The 20,805-nt window shown below is 41.4% G+C and overlaps 1 protein-coding gene across 5 annotated transcripts in view; it reads right to left on the bottom strand.

The window, feature by feature from the left end:
• Positions 1-3,856, bottom strand: part of CAMTA2 (calmodulin binding transcription activator 2) — a 2,181,461-nt gene extending 2,177,605 nt beyond the window's left edge. For all 5 annotated transcript variants that reach the window (XM_044077091.1, XM_044077090.1, XM_044077092.1 and 2 more), the window contains exon 1: positions 3,793-3,856. The gene's annotated coding sequence lies outside the window, so the exon portion shown is untranslated. The remainder of the gene's footprint in view (positions 1-3,792) is intronic.
• Between the last annotated feature and the right edge of the window lie 16,949 nt (positions 3,857-20,805).

The following is a 20,805-nucleotide window of genomic DNA, read 5'->3' as shown; positions in this document are numbered from 1 at the left end:
TATATATATATATATATATATATATATATACACATATACATACATATATATATATATATATATATATACATATATATATATATATATATATATATATATACACACATACATATACACAATGCTGTTTGCAGTTTATATCTACGCTACCTAATGGATTAAACTTGATATTGTTTGGACTGTTATTAAGTTTTCATTTATGGAACGCTGGAATATTTTTGAAGCTGTTACTCAAATGGTAGAATGCACATTTGGTAGAAAGTTTTTTGGGTACAAAAAAAGAATGCACATATGACTGAATCCCCATCTGACTCAATCACATATGGCTGAATTTAGTTTTGTATGGTGTAATTAAGCAGAAGTATGCAGGAAAATTAATACTTGAATGAAAGTGGTTGCGAAGATGTGCAAGGCTGTCACAGTAGTTGTACATATGCTGGTGTTCATGGGTTAGAGTAAGGATTAGGTAAAGGGATAGTGTCAGTCTTGTGCATGTTTTGTGGCGTCTGTGTTCTGTGCATGTTTTTTTCTTGTGTAGTGGCACTGTTAGGAAAAGGATTTTTAGTAATGCAATACGTGGGTTTAGGAGTAAAGTCAGGATTAGCACACCTGAGTAAGATAGTGGTTGAGGGGTGAGGCCCCCATGCCCACCTTACTCAAGTGTGCTAACTCAAACTGTAACCCCAAACCCTATCCCTGACCCTACACATTACTTTAGTAAAAACCTTTTCCCCTAACAGTATTACTACCAATATGGCACTTGGATCTCAGTTTTGTAGGTGGGATTCACTAATACAAGACTTTTTAGTGGAACAGAAGTATTCAATGTGTTGTAATTCAGTCTTATGAATCTTACAGTTTTTCATGAGTCTGTTTTTCTATCATTTCTGATTCTCTCATGAGTTTTCAATAATTCATGACATAATCATATATATATATATATATATATATATATATATATATATATATATATATATTTATTTATTTATATAAAAAATCTATGTCAAACCCAGAGCTGTTGGACATGCTCCACTTAAAGAAATCCCAATCCCTCCGAGCTAGGGACCTAAACCTTGTCACCACAATAAACAGAACATGCCGGAGGGATCGATTCCTGTCCCAGAGACTTCCCATACTCTGGAATAAACTACCTATCTATATCAAAAAAAGCTCCTCATTAGCACTCTTCAAGACAAATCTTGATGATTGGATGGGAAATAGGAAATTCACCCCGGGGATCACCTCTGTGGCGCTGCTCGACAGTGGCACAGGAAAATAATTTTCTTGAGTGGCAAAAGCCAGGGTACCTTTTTGGCTGGGCTTGTATAGGCCCCAGGGCCGATAGCCCAGTACCTACCTATAAACCCATATATACATATACATTTTATATATATATATATATATATATATATATATATATATATATATATATATATATATATCTACATACATATGTATATATATATATATATATATATATATATATAAAACAAGGATAGCGAACACTGAACCAAATAAATAACAAAATCAACATAGCAGAACAATTCTGTGAAGTAGAAGTATATATATTCTCCCACTCCTATGCAGTGAGGTCCATGAAGGCAGTAATATTTTCCTGAGAGCTCGCAAATGAAGAATCCACGAGAGCTCTGCAATAATCAAAGTGCAAGTCCTGCATTTTACCCCTCCACAAAATATTAATATGTGGCTGAATATTTCTACGTGAGCTAGATAACAGTATAAGTCACACTCATACTTCTCAATTAATGAACATGTCTTTTTCTAATAAAAAATACATAAATAAAAAATGTATGTATATCCAAAATGTTATGCCACAGTGCATCTTATCTGACTGTCTCCACAGAAAAGCAATGTTAACATAAATGTTTGAGCAAAGCAAGAAACATACCATCTCTTCTTATTTTATTCAGATTGTTTAACTGTATTTTACTTGGTGTTACTGCATTAGTATCATGGGGGCATTACTGTGCTGGAACTTTTCTCCTGCCTCCACTGTGAATGAGTTGCCCTTTGGACCTCTATTCACCAAGATTTTCATGCCCTCCTCTACAGTATTGCAGAAGTGTTCTGTAGTTTAAGCTATCTGTTGCAGATTCTAGAAAATACTGTCTCTGTTTTACTTGCATTCAGTGCCCTTCTGTCCCTGCAGATGTTGTGATCCTACTGCTTACAGTCTCTTTCACCAGCTGACAATGCTACTGCCTGGAAAGTCATAGACCTCGCAATATGACAGGTTACTTACTCCCCTGCATTAGCTGAATGCATGCAAGGCCGCTGGCAACCTACTGTGTGTATGATATTCTACACTAAGAATCAATCAATGGAGTAGCTTTAATGAGTACAATAATCAGAAATCCTCACATGCATGGAATAACTGTGTGTATATGTGTGTGTGTGTGTATACACAGACAGACGAAAAGAGAAATATGTGCACAGAATGTCCTAGGATTTCTACACCTATGTTGCATTCTCTAGACTGACAAAAACAATATTCAAAACTATATACACTGTCCTAGGATTCCCGGGTAGTTTCTACATCTCAACTCCTTTCTCTATACTGACAAAACAACACTCACAACTGCTTGCCATTTTTCTACCATCCACGGTTTGTGCATATTTCTTCCACTTGACTTACCTGTTGAAAAACACATTCGACGTACTTAAGCGGTACAGAACGATAATAGCAATACTTAATTTCAAACATGCTCTTTGTATAATGCAAAAAAATGCCTACTAGGACACACAAAAATACATAGTACCATCGCCATGGCAATGACACAAAACCAAACACATCTAAATGCTTCTTAATGGTTCCACTAATTCAAAAACACAACAGAAGTATGTTACTGTTTTACACATAAAACCACACACGGTTCCCGAAACACCCGATTTACGTGCTTCATAGTCACATTTATATAATAAAAAACAACGTTTATCAGCAAAAAAATGTATAGGTTTTTAATACGTTCTGTGTCACGCATACTATGGCTAGCAACGTATACCAATAATACAATGATAGATTTCTTGCCACAGTCTCAGTTACTATAGTTTACATCAGACATCTGGCAATACATTCCTCAGTACACTTCATTAACATATACACAAAACCCAGCGCATTAACGCTATGCAAATGGATCATAAGGATGCAAACACATGCATATATCGTACGTACATCCGTATCTTTCAGAGAAATTGAGAATGAAATGTTCAAAAGGAAAGGGTACAATTCTATTCATACTGCAGTGGCATACTCAAAATAACATTAATTCTCTTTTCTACATTTATGGTGAGATTTGGAGTCCTTTTCAAACCTCTCAATGGCTGTTTCTGGCTTATTTCCAGTTTCCCCCCTGTAAAAAGTCACACAGATGTTTATTGACATGCATCAGGATATGCTCACGTATACTGCCACGGCTGCTACCCGATTAATAACAACATGCATTAAATGCCAACTCCTTCGTACACAACCTTGACCATAGGCAAGGTAAAGCGAATGCACACTACATCTCTTCCTAGTCACCCTTCATGGATCTGACCATGGGGACTGCCGACTCTTTCAGCTGTCAAACCAAAAAGAGAAGCAACAGTAAGGCACAGCACTGGGATGGGGGAGTCACCCAAAGAAGGTAACAACCCAATCGAGAGGGGTGCGAGCAAATGAGTGAAACACATGACAGACCACAATCGCCTATTTAATGCATCTGTAGATCCCTAAATCGCACTCCCAGCACTGAGCAACAACACAGAACAGCCAGTTAACAATGGAGGACATACCTTCCGGCTTTATGACAGTCGCCATTTTACATCCAAAGAGCTGCTTCATTGACAGAAAGGCGCGTGATGTCATCCCGTCAAACAAGAAGGCGAGGGCATATTGTTTAGAACCGCTTGTTGCCATGGCAACAGTCATTACTGAGTTTCAGTGCTGCTGTCAAATCTAAAAGTAGCAGACTTGTGAAGTGGAGGGTGCAGGGGGGCTCCCCCCCCCCATACAAAACCCTGACCATGTCCTGGCAGAGATTCAATGATAATATACTGACATATGACGGTGTCTCGGGTGCGGTTATCGCTGTTTGTCAGGATGGAAGGTGGGTAGGGTTGCCACCTTTTCAAATGGCCAAAGTGGGACATTTTCGGTACAAACATCAGATTTTACAGGCCGACACATACCCACGGTCAGTACAAAGGAAAGAACTTAACTTTTTTGCCCAAATAAAAGCTTATTCTTGTAGCATTTTAATTGCTTATTCTGTTTCTTATAACATTTAGGTATTTTAGATACAGAATAACTGTTTTATTCAACTATTACATAAAATATAGGAAATAATTATGTCCTACGATTATAATCTCAGGACATTTGCCATTTTTAATATTTTTTGTCAGGACACAACTGCCCAAAGAGGGACTGTCCATCGTAAAGTGGGACAGGTGGTAACCCTAAAGGTGGGCCACTAGGGTTGCCACCTTTTCAAATGCCCAAAATGGGACATGTTTGGTACAAACATATTTTTGGTACAAACATCAGATTTGTAGGGTGAAACATACCCACAGCCAGTACAAAGGGCAGAACTTCACTTTTTTGCCTAAATAAAAGCTTATTCTTGTAGCATTTTAGCTGCTTATTCTGTTTCTTAGAACATTTAGGTGTTTCAGATACAGAATAACTGTTTTATGCAACTATTACATTAAATATAGGAAATAATTGTGTCCTAAAATCTCAGGACATTTACAATTTTTACATTTTTTTTGCAGGACACAACTGCCCAAAGAGGGACTGTCCCTCTCAAAGTGGGACAGGTGGTAACCCTAAAGGTGGCATGTTTGGGCTGCAGCTTAAGACAATGAGTTGTGCAAAATTACGGTAAGGGTTTGGGAAAGATGTTAAGACCCACGCATTAACTTCAAGGCGTTTTAGTTTGGCACTTACATGGTAATCATGTTGCTGAAGAACGACCGAGCCTACGTATAGTGTTAACAAAATACTTTGTTATTATATTTCCTATATTTTATGTAGTAGTTGCATAAAACAGTTACTCTGTATTTGAAACACCTAAATGTTATAAGAAACAGAATACGCAACTAAAATGCTACAAGAATAAGCTTTTATTTAGGCAAACAAGTGAAGTTCTGTCCTTCGTACTGGCCTTGGGTATGATTCGGCCTGCAAAATCTGACGTTTGTATCAAAAATGTCCCACTTTGGGCATCTGAAAAGGTGGCAACCCTACTTCCGACGGGCATTTGGAGGTTCTCACAGGCAAGATTTGCAGGTGCACTGACTGAAAGGCGAGGCAAGGATTTTAACAGGTGGTGTCCTCCTTGTTAAGTACACTTCCAAGTGTATGTTCTGTAAAGTACTTTTCGTGCCTTTATTCAAGCCTTTTGGATGGTTCAGTGAGGAACTGCTGTGACGGGAAGTATACTTTTTGGTTTTGTATTAGAACATTACCCACCAGATGCGCAGTAGCAAGGTCCGCCCAAGCCCCGCCCAGCACTTTGCTCATGATGCTTATTTTGAAAACTGCTTTGAATAAACATGGCAAAATCATTCTCAGAAAAATGCGCATGCTAAACATTGTAATTATTTCAATACAAAGCCTTTTCTCCCTTATTTGCTGGTACCAGTATTTTCAATTTCCAGTGATCAAAAGCTTCGCTATATTTATTACATCTCAGACTAAATAATTTGGCAGACTGTGTACTTACAAATGTACCGATCCAAACAAATTTACCTAGTCAAACTAACCCAGAATATGCTGCATTTGTAAAAAAAGTATTACACTTTTACGCTGAGAATCACAATTCTTTAGGGGAGGGGTGCGAACACATAATATGCTGCATGTATAAAAACTATTACATAGTTAATACATAATACAAGAATGATACCACGGTACAGAGAAAAAAATTATCAATTTCAACAATTGGCTAAGCTTCTGGTGTCATTCAAAGGGGATCCAGTGTCTGTCAGCCTGGGATGACATGCTCGACAAGCCACGCTGCTTCACTAGAGACAGCTTGCACCTGTCACCCTTAGGCTTTTGAATACTGGCCAAGGCTCTTGCCACCCCCATATTGCCTTTTTTAGGCAAGGCTCAAAAGACAAACACACCGCTGTAAATAGCACAAGTAACAAAAAACTGAGGGTAATGCTACTCAATGCCAGAAGTCTAAACCTCAAAATGCATGCACTCGAGGCACTCCTCAATATGGAGAAAATCAATATATATGTGCAGTAACAGAAACCTGGTTTAAGGCTCCAGAGATCACCCCAGCACTACCAGGCCTCAACTCATACCATACATTTCGGCTACAAAACCCAGACCAAAATACAAAAGGCGGGGGAGTATCCATATTCATCAAGGATACCCACACCTCCAGGTTAGTGGCACAGCATGATGCTTCAGAGATCAGCCACGTGCAGCTAACAATGGTCAAAACTGCTATTCAAATTATAGCTTGCTACAGATCACTCACCATGTCCCAGGACCCCTACTCTGCATTCCTGGAAACACTGGGAAGCATAAAGGTCCTACCAAACACCCTGATATTGGGAGATTTCAATTACCCAAACATTAACTGGGAGAACTACTCAAGAACAAACTCCCTTGCCCAACATTTCCTAGAATTTATAAACTCAAATGCCCTGGATCAACTGGTCAACACCCCCACCAGAGGTGACAACATATTGGACCTGGTCATCACCAACATGGGCAACCGGTGTTCCACACCGGAGGTCATCCCCTCGCTGGTTAGATCTGACCATAAACTAATCAATCTGGATAGCCACATTCCGCCACCACCCCCGGTCAAAGAAACCACCATGAAAAACTTTTCAAAAGCAAACTTCACGTTACTTAAGACTGAGGTGGGAAGTTTTAAAGCCCCCATGCTAAAGGATAATGCTGTCCAAGCTGCAAAATCCTTTACTAATGCACTCTATGGGCACCTACAAGAATGCGTGGATTATGCTACCCCAAGCAAAACCAAGACTCACTCCTCCAAGAAGAGGAAATCAGTCTGGTGGACCCCTGACATAAACAAGCTATACAATAGAAGGAGGAAACTAGACTAGTACAGAAAAGAGTAAAATCCCAAGAAGGGAAGACAGTCCTGATCAGTATCAGCAAGAAACTACATTCCCTCATAAAATCATCCAAGGCTAGCTTCAAAAGAAAAATTGCCATGGACTCCAAAGATAACCACAAGGCATTCTTTAGTTATGTCAAGAATCTAAGTGGCAATTCTCAGATCTGCTCGGAGTTAGTGCAGAATGGCACAAAATACACTGAACCGACTGATATAGCCAACATCCTGGCAGACAGGTTCAGTGCAAACTTCACCCCCCTCTCATCCCCAAAAGGGCTCATAACTATACAAGAAGAATGTAGTGCCCCTGAAATCACAGACACTCAGGTTAAAACAGCCCTCTCCAAAACCAAAAACACAGCATCAATGGGACCAGACAGTGTCCCAGACTGCGTCCTACATGAGCTCAAAGATGAACTAACCCCTCACCTAAACACACTGTTTAAATTCAGTCTCTCCACAGGGTGTGTGCCCACAGAGTGGCGCACAGTAACAGTTATTCCGCTCCACAAAGGTGGAGCCACAGCAGACCCTGGGGACTATATTCGTATAAGTCTGACTAGCTTGGTCTGCAAAGCTATGGAGCACATCATCATGGATCTCATTAACAGAGACATTGGGAACCTCCAAACACTGGATCTTACCCATTTCGGCTTTGTTAAGGGCAGATCATGCCTCCTAAACCTGGTGGACTTCTTTCAGATAGTTACCAAGGCTATAGATGAGAGAAAGGTGGTCCACACAGCCTACCTAGACGTTGCAAAGGCCTTCGACACCATTCCCACTCAGGTATTATAGACAAGCTCACCAGCCTGAACATAAACCCCCTATGTCATGAGATGGGTTGCCAACTGGCTCACGGACAGAACCCACATGGTAAGAGTTGCGGGAGCTAGGTCTGACTCTAAACCAGTTACAACTGGCGTTCCCCAGGGCTCAGTCCTAGGACCCCTCCTGTTTGGCATATACTTCTCAGAGGTACAGGCAAGCACAGGAGGACTATGGCTGACCAAGTTCACAAACAACTGCAAACTAGGGCTATAATTGACTCTCTGGCTGGCACAGACATCCTCCAAAAGGGTCTCACTGAGACAGATACCTGGTGTCAAAACCATGGCCTCAAGCTAAATGCCAAAAAGTGCATAGTCATCCCCTTTGGAAAAAACAAAGTACCCACAAACTACCATATAGGTGGTAGCTCCCTAAATACGGAAAATGTAATGAGGGATCTGGGGACCCACGTAAATAGTAACCTCTCCTTTGATAATCACATTGCCAAAGTGGTTAGAAAATCCTTCTATGTGGCCCACCTAATCACAAAAGGGTTTGCATCCAGATCGAAGGAGGTCATTGGGCCCCTCTACGCATCACTCATCAGACCCATCATAGAGTGCAATGCCCCATTTGGGATGTACCTTACAAGACACCTGTAACAACTGGAAAGACCACAGAAGTACCTCACCAAGAGGATCACTGGCCTCAAGCAGATGCCCTATGCAGCTCGACTGAAGAAACTCCATCTGTACTCGGTTGCATACCGCCTACTCAGAGGTGATCTCTGCCTGACATACAAGGCCATGTCAAACCCAGGACTGATGGACAAGCTCCACCTAAAGAAAACCATATCCCCTCGCGCCACATGCTCCAGGGATCTAAACCTCACCACAACAATAAATAGGACGTGCTGGAGGGATAGAGTCCTGTCCCGGAGACTTCCCATACTTTGGAACAAGATTCCAATCTACATTAGGCAGAGCTCCTCACTAACCCTCTTCAAGAGAAACCTTGACGAGTGGACAAGAAACTGAAAGTTTACCCCAGGGATCACTTCAATGGCTCTGCTGGGCAGAGGCACAGGGAACTAATCTAAGGAGGCGGCGAAAGCCAACACATTCTGGCTAGGCTTATAAATGCCTCCGGGCAGATAGCCTAGTACCTACCTATGAACCTGTAGACTTAAAGTTCCTATTATGTAAAGTTGCGAATGGCGACCTTTGTTTGAAATCTTTTTTATTCCGTTTATTCATAGCTAGGTAGGTACTAGGTTATCAGCCCAAGGGCCTAAGTAAGCCTACCCAACAAGGTTCCCTGACTTATGCCACCCAAGAAAGTTATTTTCTTGTGCCCCTGTGGAGCAGAGCCACAGAAGTGATCCCCGGGGTGTATTTCCTATTTCCCATCCACTTATCAAGATTTTTCTTCAAGACTGATAATGAGGAACTTTGCTTGACATAGATGGATAGCTTGTTCCAGAGTATGGGAAGTCTCTGGGACAGGAATTTATCCCTCCAGCATGTCCTGTTTATTGTGGTGACAAGGTTTAGGTTCCTAGAGTGTGTAGCTCAGAGGGATTGGGATTTCTTTAGGTGTAGCATGTCCAACACATCTGGGTTTGACATAGCATTATATGTTAGGCAGAGATCACCTCGGAGTAGGCAATATGCTACGGAGTAAAGCTGGAGTTTTTTGAGACAGTCAATGTAGGGCATCTGTTTGAGGCCAGTAATCCTCTTTGTGAGGTACTTCTGTGGCATTTCCAGCTGCTGCAGATGTCTTGTGAGGTACATTCCAAAAGGGGCGTTGTACTCTATAATGGGTCTAATGAGTGTTGAGTAGAGGGGAATAATGACCTATTTTTTCCTAGATGAGAACCCTTTTGTGATGAGGTTTGCCATGTAGAAGGATTTCCTGACTACTGTGGTGATGTGATTATCAAAGGAGAGACTACTGTCCACCTGGGTCCCCAGGTCTCTTATCACACATTCAGTGTTAAGTAGACTGCCGATTATGTGGTAGTTCATGGGTATAGAGTTTTTACCAAAGGGGATGACAATGCACTTTTTGGCATTGAGCTTGAGGCCATGGCTCTGACACCAAATATCTGTCTCAGTGAGGCCCTTCTGTAGGATGTCCACATCATTTGGGGACTCATGTATGGCTCCTAGTTTGCAGTCATCTGCGAAATTTGTTAGCCAAAGGCCTTCTGTGTTAGCCTGTACTTCAGAGAAGTAGATACCTAACTGAAGAGGTCTCAGGACTGAACCCTGTGGTACTCCTCTTGTCACTGGTTTGAAGTCAGATTTTACAGTGTGGGTTCTGTCAGTGAGCCAATTGGCAACCCATCTTGTGACATGGGGATTTATACCTAGTTTAGTGAGTTTAGCTATAATTCAGAATGGAGGATGGTGTCGAAAGCCTTGGCGAGGTCAAGATAGGCTGTGTGAACCACCTTACCCTCATCTACAGCTTTGGTGACTGCCTCAAAGAAGTTGATCAGGTTCAGGAGGCATGATCTGCCTTTCACAAACCCGAACTGGGTGGGGTCCAGAGTTTGGAGGTTACCAATGTCTTCGTTTATGAGTTCCATGATGATATGTTCCATGGCCTTACAGACAAGGCTTGTGAGGCTAATGGGGCAATAGTTCCCAGGATCAGTGGTGGCTCCCCCTTTGTGGATTGAGATAACTGTTGCTGTGTGCCATTCAATGGGCACAAAGCCTGATGTGAGACTATGATTGAACATGGTGGTTAGGTTGGGAGCCAGTTCGTTCTGAAGTTTGTGTAAAACACAGCCTGGGATGTTGTCCGGTCCCATGGATGCTGTGTTTTTGCTTTAGAGAGTGCAGCTTTTACCTGCGTAGTTGTGATTACAGGGACTCTGCATTCTTCCTGTATAGATATGGGCCCTTTAGGGATTGAGAGGGGGTAAAGTTAGCACTGAATCTATCTGCCAGGATGTTGGCAATATCAGTTGGTGTTGTAATTTTCATGCCATTGTGCTGTAACTCAGAGCAGATCTGGGTGTTGCCATTGATATTCTTGACATAGCTATAAAATGCTTTGTAGTTGTCCCTAGAATCAGTGGTGATTTTGTTTTTGTAGCTAGCTTTGGAGGATCTTATAAGGAATCTCAGTTTCTTACTGAAGCTGACCAGGGAACTCCTCCACTCATGGGATTTTACTGTCTTTTGCAACAGGTTCTTCCTTCTGTTGCAGAGTTTGTTTATGGCAGGGGACCACCAGATTGGCTTCCTTTTTCTGGAGGATAGCATCTTGGTTCTGTTTGGGATAACATGATCTATGCACTCATGTAAGTGCTTATAGAGTGCATCTGTGTAGGATTCAGCAGTCATAACCGTATTGTCTATCTGCATGGGTGTCATGAAGTTCACCACTTCTGTCTTAAGAAGCATGAAATTGGCTTTGGAGAAATTTTTTACCGTGATTTCCTTAATGGGGGACAGGGGTGGGATGTGGATATCAAGGGTGATTAGCTTATGGTCGGATCTGACCAACGAGGAGTTGACTTCAGGTGTGGAACACCAGTCACTCATGTTGGTAATGACTAGGTCTAGGATATTGTTACCTCTGGTGGGGCTGTGGATAAGTTGATCCAGGGCATTGGAATTTATGAATTCCAGAAAGCGTTGAGCAAAGGAGTTGGTACAGGAGTAGTTTCCCCAGTTAATGGTGGGGTAGTTGAAATCGCACATTATTAAGGTATTTGGTTGAACCCTAATATTTTCCAGTATATCAAGAAAAGAGGAGTGGGAATCCTGGGGCATGGTGGGGGATCTGTAGCAAGCTACAATTTGGATTGCAGTTTTGTGCAGAGTTAGTTGCACTTGGATAACCTCAGATGCATTATGCTGAGCATCTAGCCTGGAGGTGTGGATATCCTTAATGAATATGGACACAGCTCCACCTTTGGTGTTCCCATCCAGGTTAGGTGGCCGAAAAGTGTGGTATGAGTTATAGCCTAGTAATGCAGGGGTGCTCTCTGGAGCCTTGAACCAGGTCTCAGTCACTGCACAGATATCAATGTTCTCCATTTTAAGGAGTGCCTCGAGGGAGTGCATTTTGAGATTTAGACTTCTAGCATTGAGTAGCATTACCCTCAGTTTTTGCTTGCCTGTTCCTGTTACAGTGGTGAATTTGTCATTTGAACCTTGCCTAAAAAAGGCACTATAGGGGCAGCAAGAGCCTTAGCCAGTATCTGGAATCCCAGGGGTGACAGGTGCAGGCCATCTCTGGTAAAGCATCGTGGTCTGTCGACCATGTCGTCCCAGGCAGACAGATACTGGATCCCCTTAGAATGACACCAGAAGCTTAGCCAATTGTTGAAGTCAATCATTTTGTCCTTGTACTGCGGTATCATTCTGGGTGATGGCAGGATGCTACTCGGGGCTAAAGTCATACCTGCCTGGGCTAAGGTCATACCTGCCTGGGCTAAGTTCATACCTGCCTGGGCTATAAGATTGGAGAGCTCTTCCATGTCTCTTTTCATGTATTCTAGGGAGGTACATCTCAGGTCATTCACACCAACATGGACAATGACAGAGTCATATTTGTACTTGTTGTAGAGTGACCTGAGTGCATGGGTTATGTGGTGGATCCTGGCACCTGACAGACAACTGACAGTAACCTTCTCCTTGGTTAGCCTGGTGAGTGGGACATCAGTGTGCCTGACTATAGAGTCACCTATGACTAGTGTGTTGGGTACATTGTTTTGCCTTGTGGGCTGTGGGTTGGTACTATTTTATATACCTTTTTAATGTGTTCAGGAGACCATTAAGCAGCATAGCCCAATTTTACTAATTGCCCCAAAGCGGTGTCTGGTGGAATGACTTGCCCAAGGTCACACAGTAAGCAAATGAAGGCTGAAGGAATCAAAACCCAGTACCACAGGAAGCAGCTCCTAGCCTTAGTCCTCTGTGCTGCCAAACTATGATTGAGTCTTATTAACTTTGTGTGCAAAGATAAATAGTAGAAAGTCTCTTTCATAGCTGAAGTATATCAAAGTGACATGCCTGTCTGTTAAGACTATGACTATGCTGTCTTGTTGATGCTTCTCATTGGCACTGTAGAAAAGGGTGTCTATTACTGCAGATGTTAACACTTTCTTGCTATTGTATTCCACCTGCAGTTGCCTACAGTGACTTGAGAATTTGGGCCATGTTTTCCAGTTTTGTGGAAGCTTTAAAAATGTAGTGTTAACATGAATTTATAAACCTTCTGGTATGTTGTCTATTAACATTGTATGACTTGTTTTTCCTTTTAACAGGTTTCATCTTCAAAATGCACAAATGGATGAGGGAGTAGCAAATTATAATGGGACATAATTTGCTTGCACCACTGCATTGTCTGTATTTGTGCAGAGTATGACCACACATCTTCACAGTCAGGCTTAATTTCAGCTTCATCTTCTCTCAAGTGTTCCCAGTTGCCAAAGATGTGTTGCTTATGGAAGATGAACATGTAGTTGTCCAAAAATTATTGCCATTGTCTTAATCAAAGATGAACATGTAGTTGTCCAAAAATCTTTGCCATTGTCTTAAAAGGTTCAGCCATGAGGGGCTCCTTACTAATCATGTGTCAGCCCTAATGATGTGAATTAGTGGAACACTTTAGGTACAGAACTTGGAGAAATCTAACTGCGGTAGTGGAAAGTGTGAGAACACCACAGAGAGCTGGCATTTCTTTTTAACCCCAAAAAGAAAAAAAAAAAACTCCTGTGCACACAAGAAGTAATGCTCCATGATGCATGCCTTATTATCCCACATAAGAGTTTTTGTAATTGCACCCATACCTCTCATCTTCCTTGTTGAATTCTGTAAAATGTACAGTAATTGGGCTACAAAAAGACTGATCAGGGACATTTTACTACCTTAGTTAATTGAGCAATAGCATGTACGTCAGCATTTACAAGCTGATGTACAAGTTATTGTACATCAGCATGAATTTCCAAAACAATAAGCTTGAAATTCTAATGTCTGACATTACTGACTGTAGTTAGTGGTTTACTGGAAAAGGTATAGTGCTCCACTAGACGTCAGCATGTCAACAAGCACTATTTACTTCTGGCTGTGTGTCTTACAGCACTCAGAAATGGTGCATTTTTACTGTTTTAAGATTTTGGTTTTACTCAACATCAAACTGCATCATAGTTGGACCACAGTAACTGAAGACTCACTTGAGGTCAAGGTGCATAACGACCAGTTTGGAAGTATTTCAACTTCTCGTTGATCCATTGTTTGCACTTTATCTTTAAGGCTCTTTATGATTTTAGAGTCTGGGTTTCTTAGTTTTATTTATCTTGTTTTGGGAATCACGGCTAAATTAAGTAAAGCATGCAGATTCTGTTTCTACACCCTTTTGTACATCCACAGCTGTTACTGACAGGGTTTTGTATCTGGTGCTTGGAATAATACTTCTAAAAATAACAGGCTAGTACGTACAGGCAGCAGCATTTGTGTAGACAGGATTGTACCTCCTTTAATGTAAGACAAGAGGGAAAGAAAAATGGGAGAAACCTGATGCTATGCATTTGCCCTCATGACAGGTAAGACCCAGCTGTTGAGTAACCCAGGAAGTTAATATGATCAATGGATTTGTTTGATAGAGGCTGTGGCATTAGTACAATGGATTTGCAGTGCCACTAGCAGCTGATAAAGGGGCATTTCGTGTGTAGATTTTTATCCATAAGACAGTTTAACTTCTGCATAAATGGGTGGTGGTGGAATTCTGGATCCTGAGTTTTGGAGGTAGAGTAGGACATCTGAGTTTGACTATCTACTAGTGAAACTTCATATTGTTAGCATTGCATTGCCTTTAAGAAAAGGTGCATCACTTTTTGAAATATCTGCAGTCCCTTTTGTTGTGGATTTAAGCAAGAGTATATAGTTTTCAGTCTTGTTTGCCCTTGCGTGCTGTTTAATGTATGATTTGTAAAGGGAATAGTTTGGGGAAGGTATCTTAAACCAGTAAAACCTTGGAGAGTATTTTAACTTCTCAAACCAACAATCATCAATAAAAATGGTATATCTTAATTATCTAACACTACAGGCTTATAGGTTCATAGGTAAGTACTAGGCTAGCTGCCCTTGTGGGCCATTTTAAGCCTATCCAATTTCCCTTTTATGCTCAAATTAACATCTCATTTAGTTGCAGATTGGCCTTCACATTCCATGGTCAATAATTGCATGTTACTCCTAATCAAAATGACTGGGATCATATCGTAGATAATTTGAGGGGACACCTGCATGGAATAAAGCATGTAGGAGCGGTTTCTGTTTGTAGTACAGGGGTCAGTCCTGAAGTAAATATTTGCCTTCCTATCCATAGATCGAAGGATTTAAGTTGCACTTAACTTTCAAACTTGCCTCACTTAACTCTACTAATGTAAACCAAAGTGTATGTTTTTTTCTCCCCCTTCTCTCTACACTCCCTAACATCCTAGTCAGTCAGTGCGTAGCTACCAGCTGTATTAAAACTTTTTATTATTAGTCATAACTTCACAAAATTCTATTGTACAGTTACTTTCCACAAAGATACAATACTATAATCAATCCCCTTTTTCCCATTATAAAAATAGGGTTGGGGTGTCGTGTCAGCTGTTGCCAACTCTGTTCATTGACACTCTCCTACCTTCTTCGGCACTCATGCTTGACTGTCACAGGTTTTCTCTCACACAATCCATCCACCTCTTTGCTGGGATGCCCTCTTTTCCTCCTGCTTTCTTCCTGTCTGTCACAAATCATCTTCTTCAGATTATCTTCTGCTTTTCTGCACCCGTGCTGTAATCTAATCTTTGACTTTTTCTGAAATTGGAGCTACTTTGGCTTCTACTCTTGGGAAGTCCTCATTTCTTCGTCTGTCCCAGAGTATGCCTCCAGCAATCCATCTCGGGCACTTCAACCCCTCTAACTTCCTCAACTGCACTGCCTTTACTGTCCATGTTTCTGTATCTCTAAAATCAAGTCAAAGTAAACTTTGTCATTCAGACCCACACACAATGCAAGTTAAACAAAATTACGTTGCTTCAGTTCTAAGTGCATGCATCTCATACAACCACAGAGAATAACAAGGACATAAAACACTGCAGTAGCATATACATATACCAAAGAAGACTGACAAGATCTGAGATACCATTATAACACTGGTAGCAGTCTTCATCAAATATTGCACGTGTAGAAAAGCAGTTATTGCACAGAGTGTACGGAATATACTGAATAGCATAAATATATTGTACAGAATGTAGAATTACTACTGATTGCACTTTTAAAGCACCTTGAGGTAGGTATTGCACAAGAAGATAGTTGTACTACTGATTTGTTCTGGTCACCAGCTATTGATATATTGTAGAATTCATCAGTTTGATAGCATGTGGGAATAAGCTCCTTCTAAACCTGGAGGACTTGCAACACATACTACAGTATTGTCTTCCTGAAGATAAGCAGGAAAACAGTCCATGTGTAGGGTGTGTGTGGTCTTTGATTATTTTTCCGGCTGTGCCAATGCATCGTGCTTTGTATAGGGCCTGCAGAGCTGGAAGTGGGGATCCAATGATCTCCGCTACCTTCACCACCTTCTGTAGGTCCTTTCGGTCTGAGGCTTTGCGGTTCCCGAACCAGACAGAGTGTACTAGTCAAGGTGTTTTCATTGGTACCCCCTTGAAGGTTTTGAGGATATAGGATGGGAGAAGAGCTTTCCTCAACTTTCACAAGAAGTGCAGGTGTTGATTTGCTTAGTGTTAAGCTCCTTGAGGTGGTGTTGCCTATGCATACTTTTTGGGATCTATCAAAGAGACAGTCCAGGATTCAGTTGCATAAGTGGCTGTTAATGCTCAGTTGGATAAGCTTCTCAATTAGGTGTTGAGGAATGACTTTATTAAAGGTGGAGCTAAAATCAATGAACAGCATCCTTACATAATGCTTTTTGTTAAGCTGTGCCAAGGATTCATGAAGAGCAAATGAGATGGAATCTGTTATAGAGCAGTTGGCCCTGTAGGCAAATTGAAGCGGGTCTAGTGATGGTGGTAGTCTTGCAGATAGGTGGTCCTCATAGCCAGTGTTAGGCACCCATGAAACCTGCCACCGCTGGGAGCCCCCAATTTCCTCCCCGTGAATGAAGGCCCCATCCAGCAGCCGTGGGTTGCTCCGACCATTACTGTTCCTCAGCTCGGCTCCTCATGGACGTCCTCATAGTTCCCTGATGTCACCGTGAAAATCAGAACTGTGTTTCTTGGGTTTTTTTTTGATTCGCTGGCAAGCTGCACTCAATCAGGTCTGCTCACTGAAACAAGGGATCTGATTGACTGCAGCAGCCTGCGAACTAAGTTCTTGATTTTCAGCCTGCGAACTAAGTTCTTGTTTTTTTTTTCTTCTTTTTTTAAAGTAGGAAGTGATGAAGCAAGGACTTGATTGGTCCTTGCAAAGCACTTCTTGTACAAACTGCCTTTAAAAAGGCACATGTGGCAAATAAGGATCACTTCTTTTGTTTTTAAACAGAGGAGTGTTCCTGAGCAGCAGAGTGTGGAGATGAGCCGGGTTTGGACCAGCGTGAGGGTGGACTACATCTGAGAATGGATCAGCAGTGGATTCAAACCTTTGGAGAGGTCATTGAAGAATACCCCTTTCAACTGTCCAAAGGGCAATTTCTCTAAAGGTCTGAAAAAATGTCCTTTTAAGGGCAATTTCAAAAGGACTGAGTGGTCTGAGGAAGACAAGCAGAGCAGGTGAGCCTTCAGTCATGAAGAGGGAGCAGAGTATTGGAAGCAGCATAAAAGGTAAGTGTTTGGGTTTAGTTTAAACTTTATTATTTGTGGGGGGGTGATTGTATTTTGTGTTTTGTGCATATTTCTTGTGCTAGGTGGTTTGGGGGGGGGGGTGAGGGCTGTGGTTGTACTAGTTTTATTTTTGAGCTGTGGTTGTACCAGTTTTATTCTAGTTTTGTGCTACGAGGACGGGAGGGAGGGTTGTGGTTGTACCAGTTTTATTTTGGTTTTGTGTAGAGTTTTTGTGCTAAAAGGGTGGGGGTGAGGTTATGGTTGTACCAGTTTTATTTGTTTGTGTCGTGCTTTGGTGGTAAGAGGAGGGGGGTGAGGGGCTGTGGTTTTACCAGTTTTATTTCACTTTTGTGGTGTTCTTGTGCTATGAGGATTGGGGAGGTGAGGACTGGTTGTGTAGTGCTTTGGTGGTAAGAGGATGGGGGGGTGAGGGGCTGTGGTTTTACCAGTTTTATTTCACTTGTGTGGTGTTCTTGTGCTATGAGGACTGAGGTGAGGACTGGTTTTACCAGTTTTAATTTGCTTTTATGTGGAGTTCTTGTGTTAAGTGGCTGGGGGTGAGGGACTGTGGTTGTATCAGTTTTATTTTACTTTTGTATAGCGATGTGTTGGTGCTAAGAGGATTTGTGGGTGAGGGGCTGTGGTTGTACCAGTTTTACTTTACTTATTTTACATTTGTTTACTGGATAGTCTGCTGGGATAGAACCCATTTTCAGTGGGGGCCCAGGGAGAAATGCTTATCTTAGTATACAAGTGCTAGGAATATGTAAAATAAGTTTGGTTTATCTGTACGAGGGACAATATAAGGGAATGTGAAATGTAATGTACATTTAATTTTGATTGCCCATTGGTTAGGAGTGTCTGTATGTTAGCTATTTGGGGCAAGAGGTTGCGCTGGCTCATTATTTTTTTTTTTTTTGGTAATATCTATGCTGTATGCTAAGCTAGTGGGGAAATAATTGCTCTGGGCCTGTATATGTACAAGGTAGAGAGAATGGGATAGGGGTGACACAAAGGAGGGGAGATAAATAATGGGACAGAGAAGGATATTCTAGTTGGCTAGAGCAGGAATAGGTGGGCAGTCTTGTGAGGTGCTGTCTAAGTCAATAGTCTTGGGCATCCAAAATTGTGCAGAGACTGGTGGGGGGGTGAGAATTCTGCAGAATGTACTGATATCTTAATACATGGTAATGCAAACATTGTTCTGCTATCTGTGTTTATAGTACTGTTTAACTGTCCTTGATGTTACGCCTTGTTGCAATGACTTCAATTTATTTTTTGTTGTCCATAGTTATTGTATTGAAAGTTTGGGAGTGTGGTTAGGGCCAATGAGAATGTTGCAGTGTCCATTGTTTGCCTGGAGTTTTTTTTTAATTGGGGGTCACAGACTGCATAAGCACATTGTTAATGCTACACCTTTTTGTTTTCACTTCATCCAAAATTGTGCCGAGACTTTGGGGGGGGGGGGGGGTAAGAATTCCACAGAATGTACTGATATCTTAATGAATGCTAATGCAAACACTGTTCTGCTGTCTAAGTTTATAGTACTGTTTAACTATCCCTGAGGATGCAGCTTGTTTTGCAGTTATTTTTGGATGTTTGCATTATGCTATTTGGAGGTTGATTGGATGGAGGTTACATTGTTTAAAAAGCTTAATGTTGGGAGTGTAGTTAGCGGCTGTGACAAATGTTGCAACATTCAGTGTTTGCCTGTAATATTTTTAATGTAGGTCCACGCACTGTAAGCACATTGTTAATGCTACGCCTGTGTTTTTGGTTTTCACTTTATCCAGGATTATTGTGCAGAGGCTGTGTGTGTGTGTGTGTGTGTGCGTGGGGGGGGTGAGAATTCCATAGAATGTACTGATATCTTAATGCATACTACTGCAAACACTGCTCTGCTATCCATGTTTATAGTAATGTTTTAAACTATCCATGATGTTACACCTTCTCCAGTTATTTTGGGCTGTCTGAATTATGTTGACAGTAGGAGGTTGATGGGGCCTGCAAGAATGTGTCCACATGTTTTTGGTTTTTGGCTTGTTTTCTCTCTCTCTCAAAATGATTGCATAACACAATGCGGAGGGCTGAGGCTACTAGCAGAAATGGACCATGTTTCATATCCTCCACGTAATGCATGGTACATTCCCTGGCTTTATGCTTTTGTACACAGATCCTGTGCTAAGGGGGTGTTGTGGGAATGTCTCCCAATGTGTGTGCCACTTCTACATCCCTCAGAAATGAGGTTTTCTAGCAAATCCATGATTTTACTCCTTTATTCAACCAATGATTTTGGTTCAAGTGTGCTAAGAGATTGAGAGGTAGTGGGCATGTGTAGTCTTTTCTTATACCGTAACATTTCTCTTGCCTCATAGTTTGGTGTGTTCCCCTTCAAACTTGTGCCTCTCCTAGTCATTAGTTCTTTCAGACTTTAGTCTGTTCCAGAGAGCTTGTAATATCAATCTTTTGCTTCGTTTGGGGCCTCTTCACATGTTTGAGGGGATGAATGGGGAAGAATTGTGTAGAAAAACTCAAGTTCACCTCTAGTGTTAGGTATTTAACATAAAACTGTAACTTGGGCCTTTTTCATTACTTTTTTGTGCCTACTGGTTAGTCACTCTTCAGTCTTTCTGCCTGCGGTTCAATAGTGACTGATGTCAATGCAAGTCATTATGCAATATTTATTTTGTAATGGACTTCAATTGTACCTATTGCTGATATTAGTTTTTCATTAGTGGTTACTGTTACTCAGCAGTTGTTCAGCCTACGGTACAATACTGCATATTGTATATCTTGTTTATGAACAGCATTCAGTGTTAGGTTGCTTGTTCTTTTGTGCCTGCAGTTATAGTAACGTGATGTTGGAACCTAATCTATTTTTCTGGTTTATATGGCTGCACTGCAGTTTTTTGGCCTACTGGTCCTTGTTTCTCTTCAGTTCAGCCTACAGTGTAATACCATCCTTAGAATGTGTTAGGAATGCTAATGTTTGTCATTATGCAGTCCAGGTAGGTCAAAGAAAGTTGCATAACATGTACCTGATGTGTAGTACTTTTTACTAACAGTATGACAAAAGGACTCTGTCTGCATGTGTAGTAATTCTGCTTTACTTCCATTCCCAGTTAAAGATGAAGC

The sequence above is a fragment of the Protopterus annectens genome, chromosome 7.part0 (assembly GCF_019279795.1).
Source record: "Protopterus annectens isolate FY-2018-M chromosome 7.part0, PAN1.0, whole genome shotgun sequence".
NCBI classification, from domain to species: Eukaryota; Metazoa; Chordata; order Ceratodontiformes; family Protopteridae; genus Protopterus; species Protopterus annectens.
Note: the sequence above shows the minus strand (reverse complement) of the source record. Positions and strands in the feature narration are given on the sequence as shown.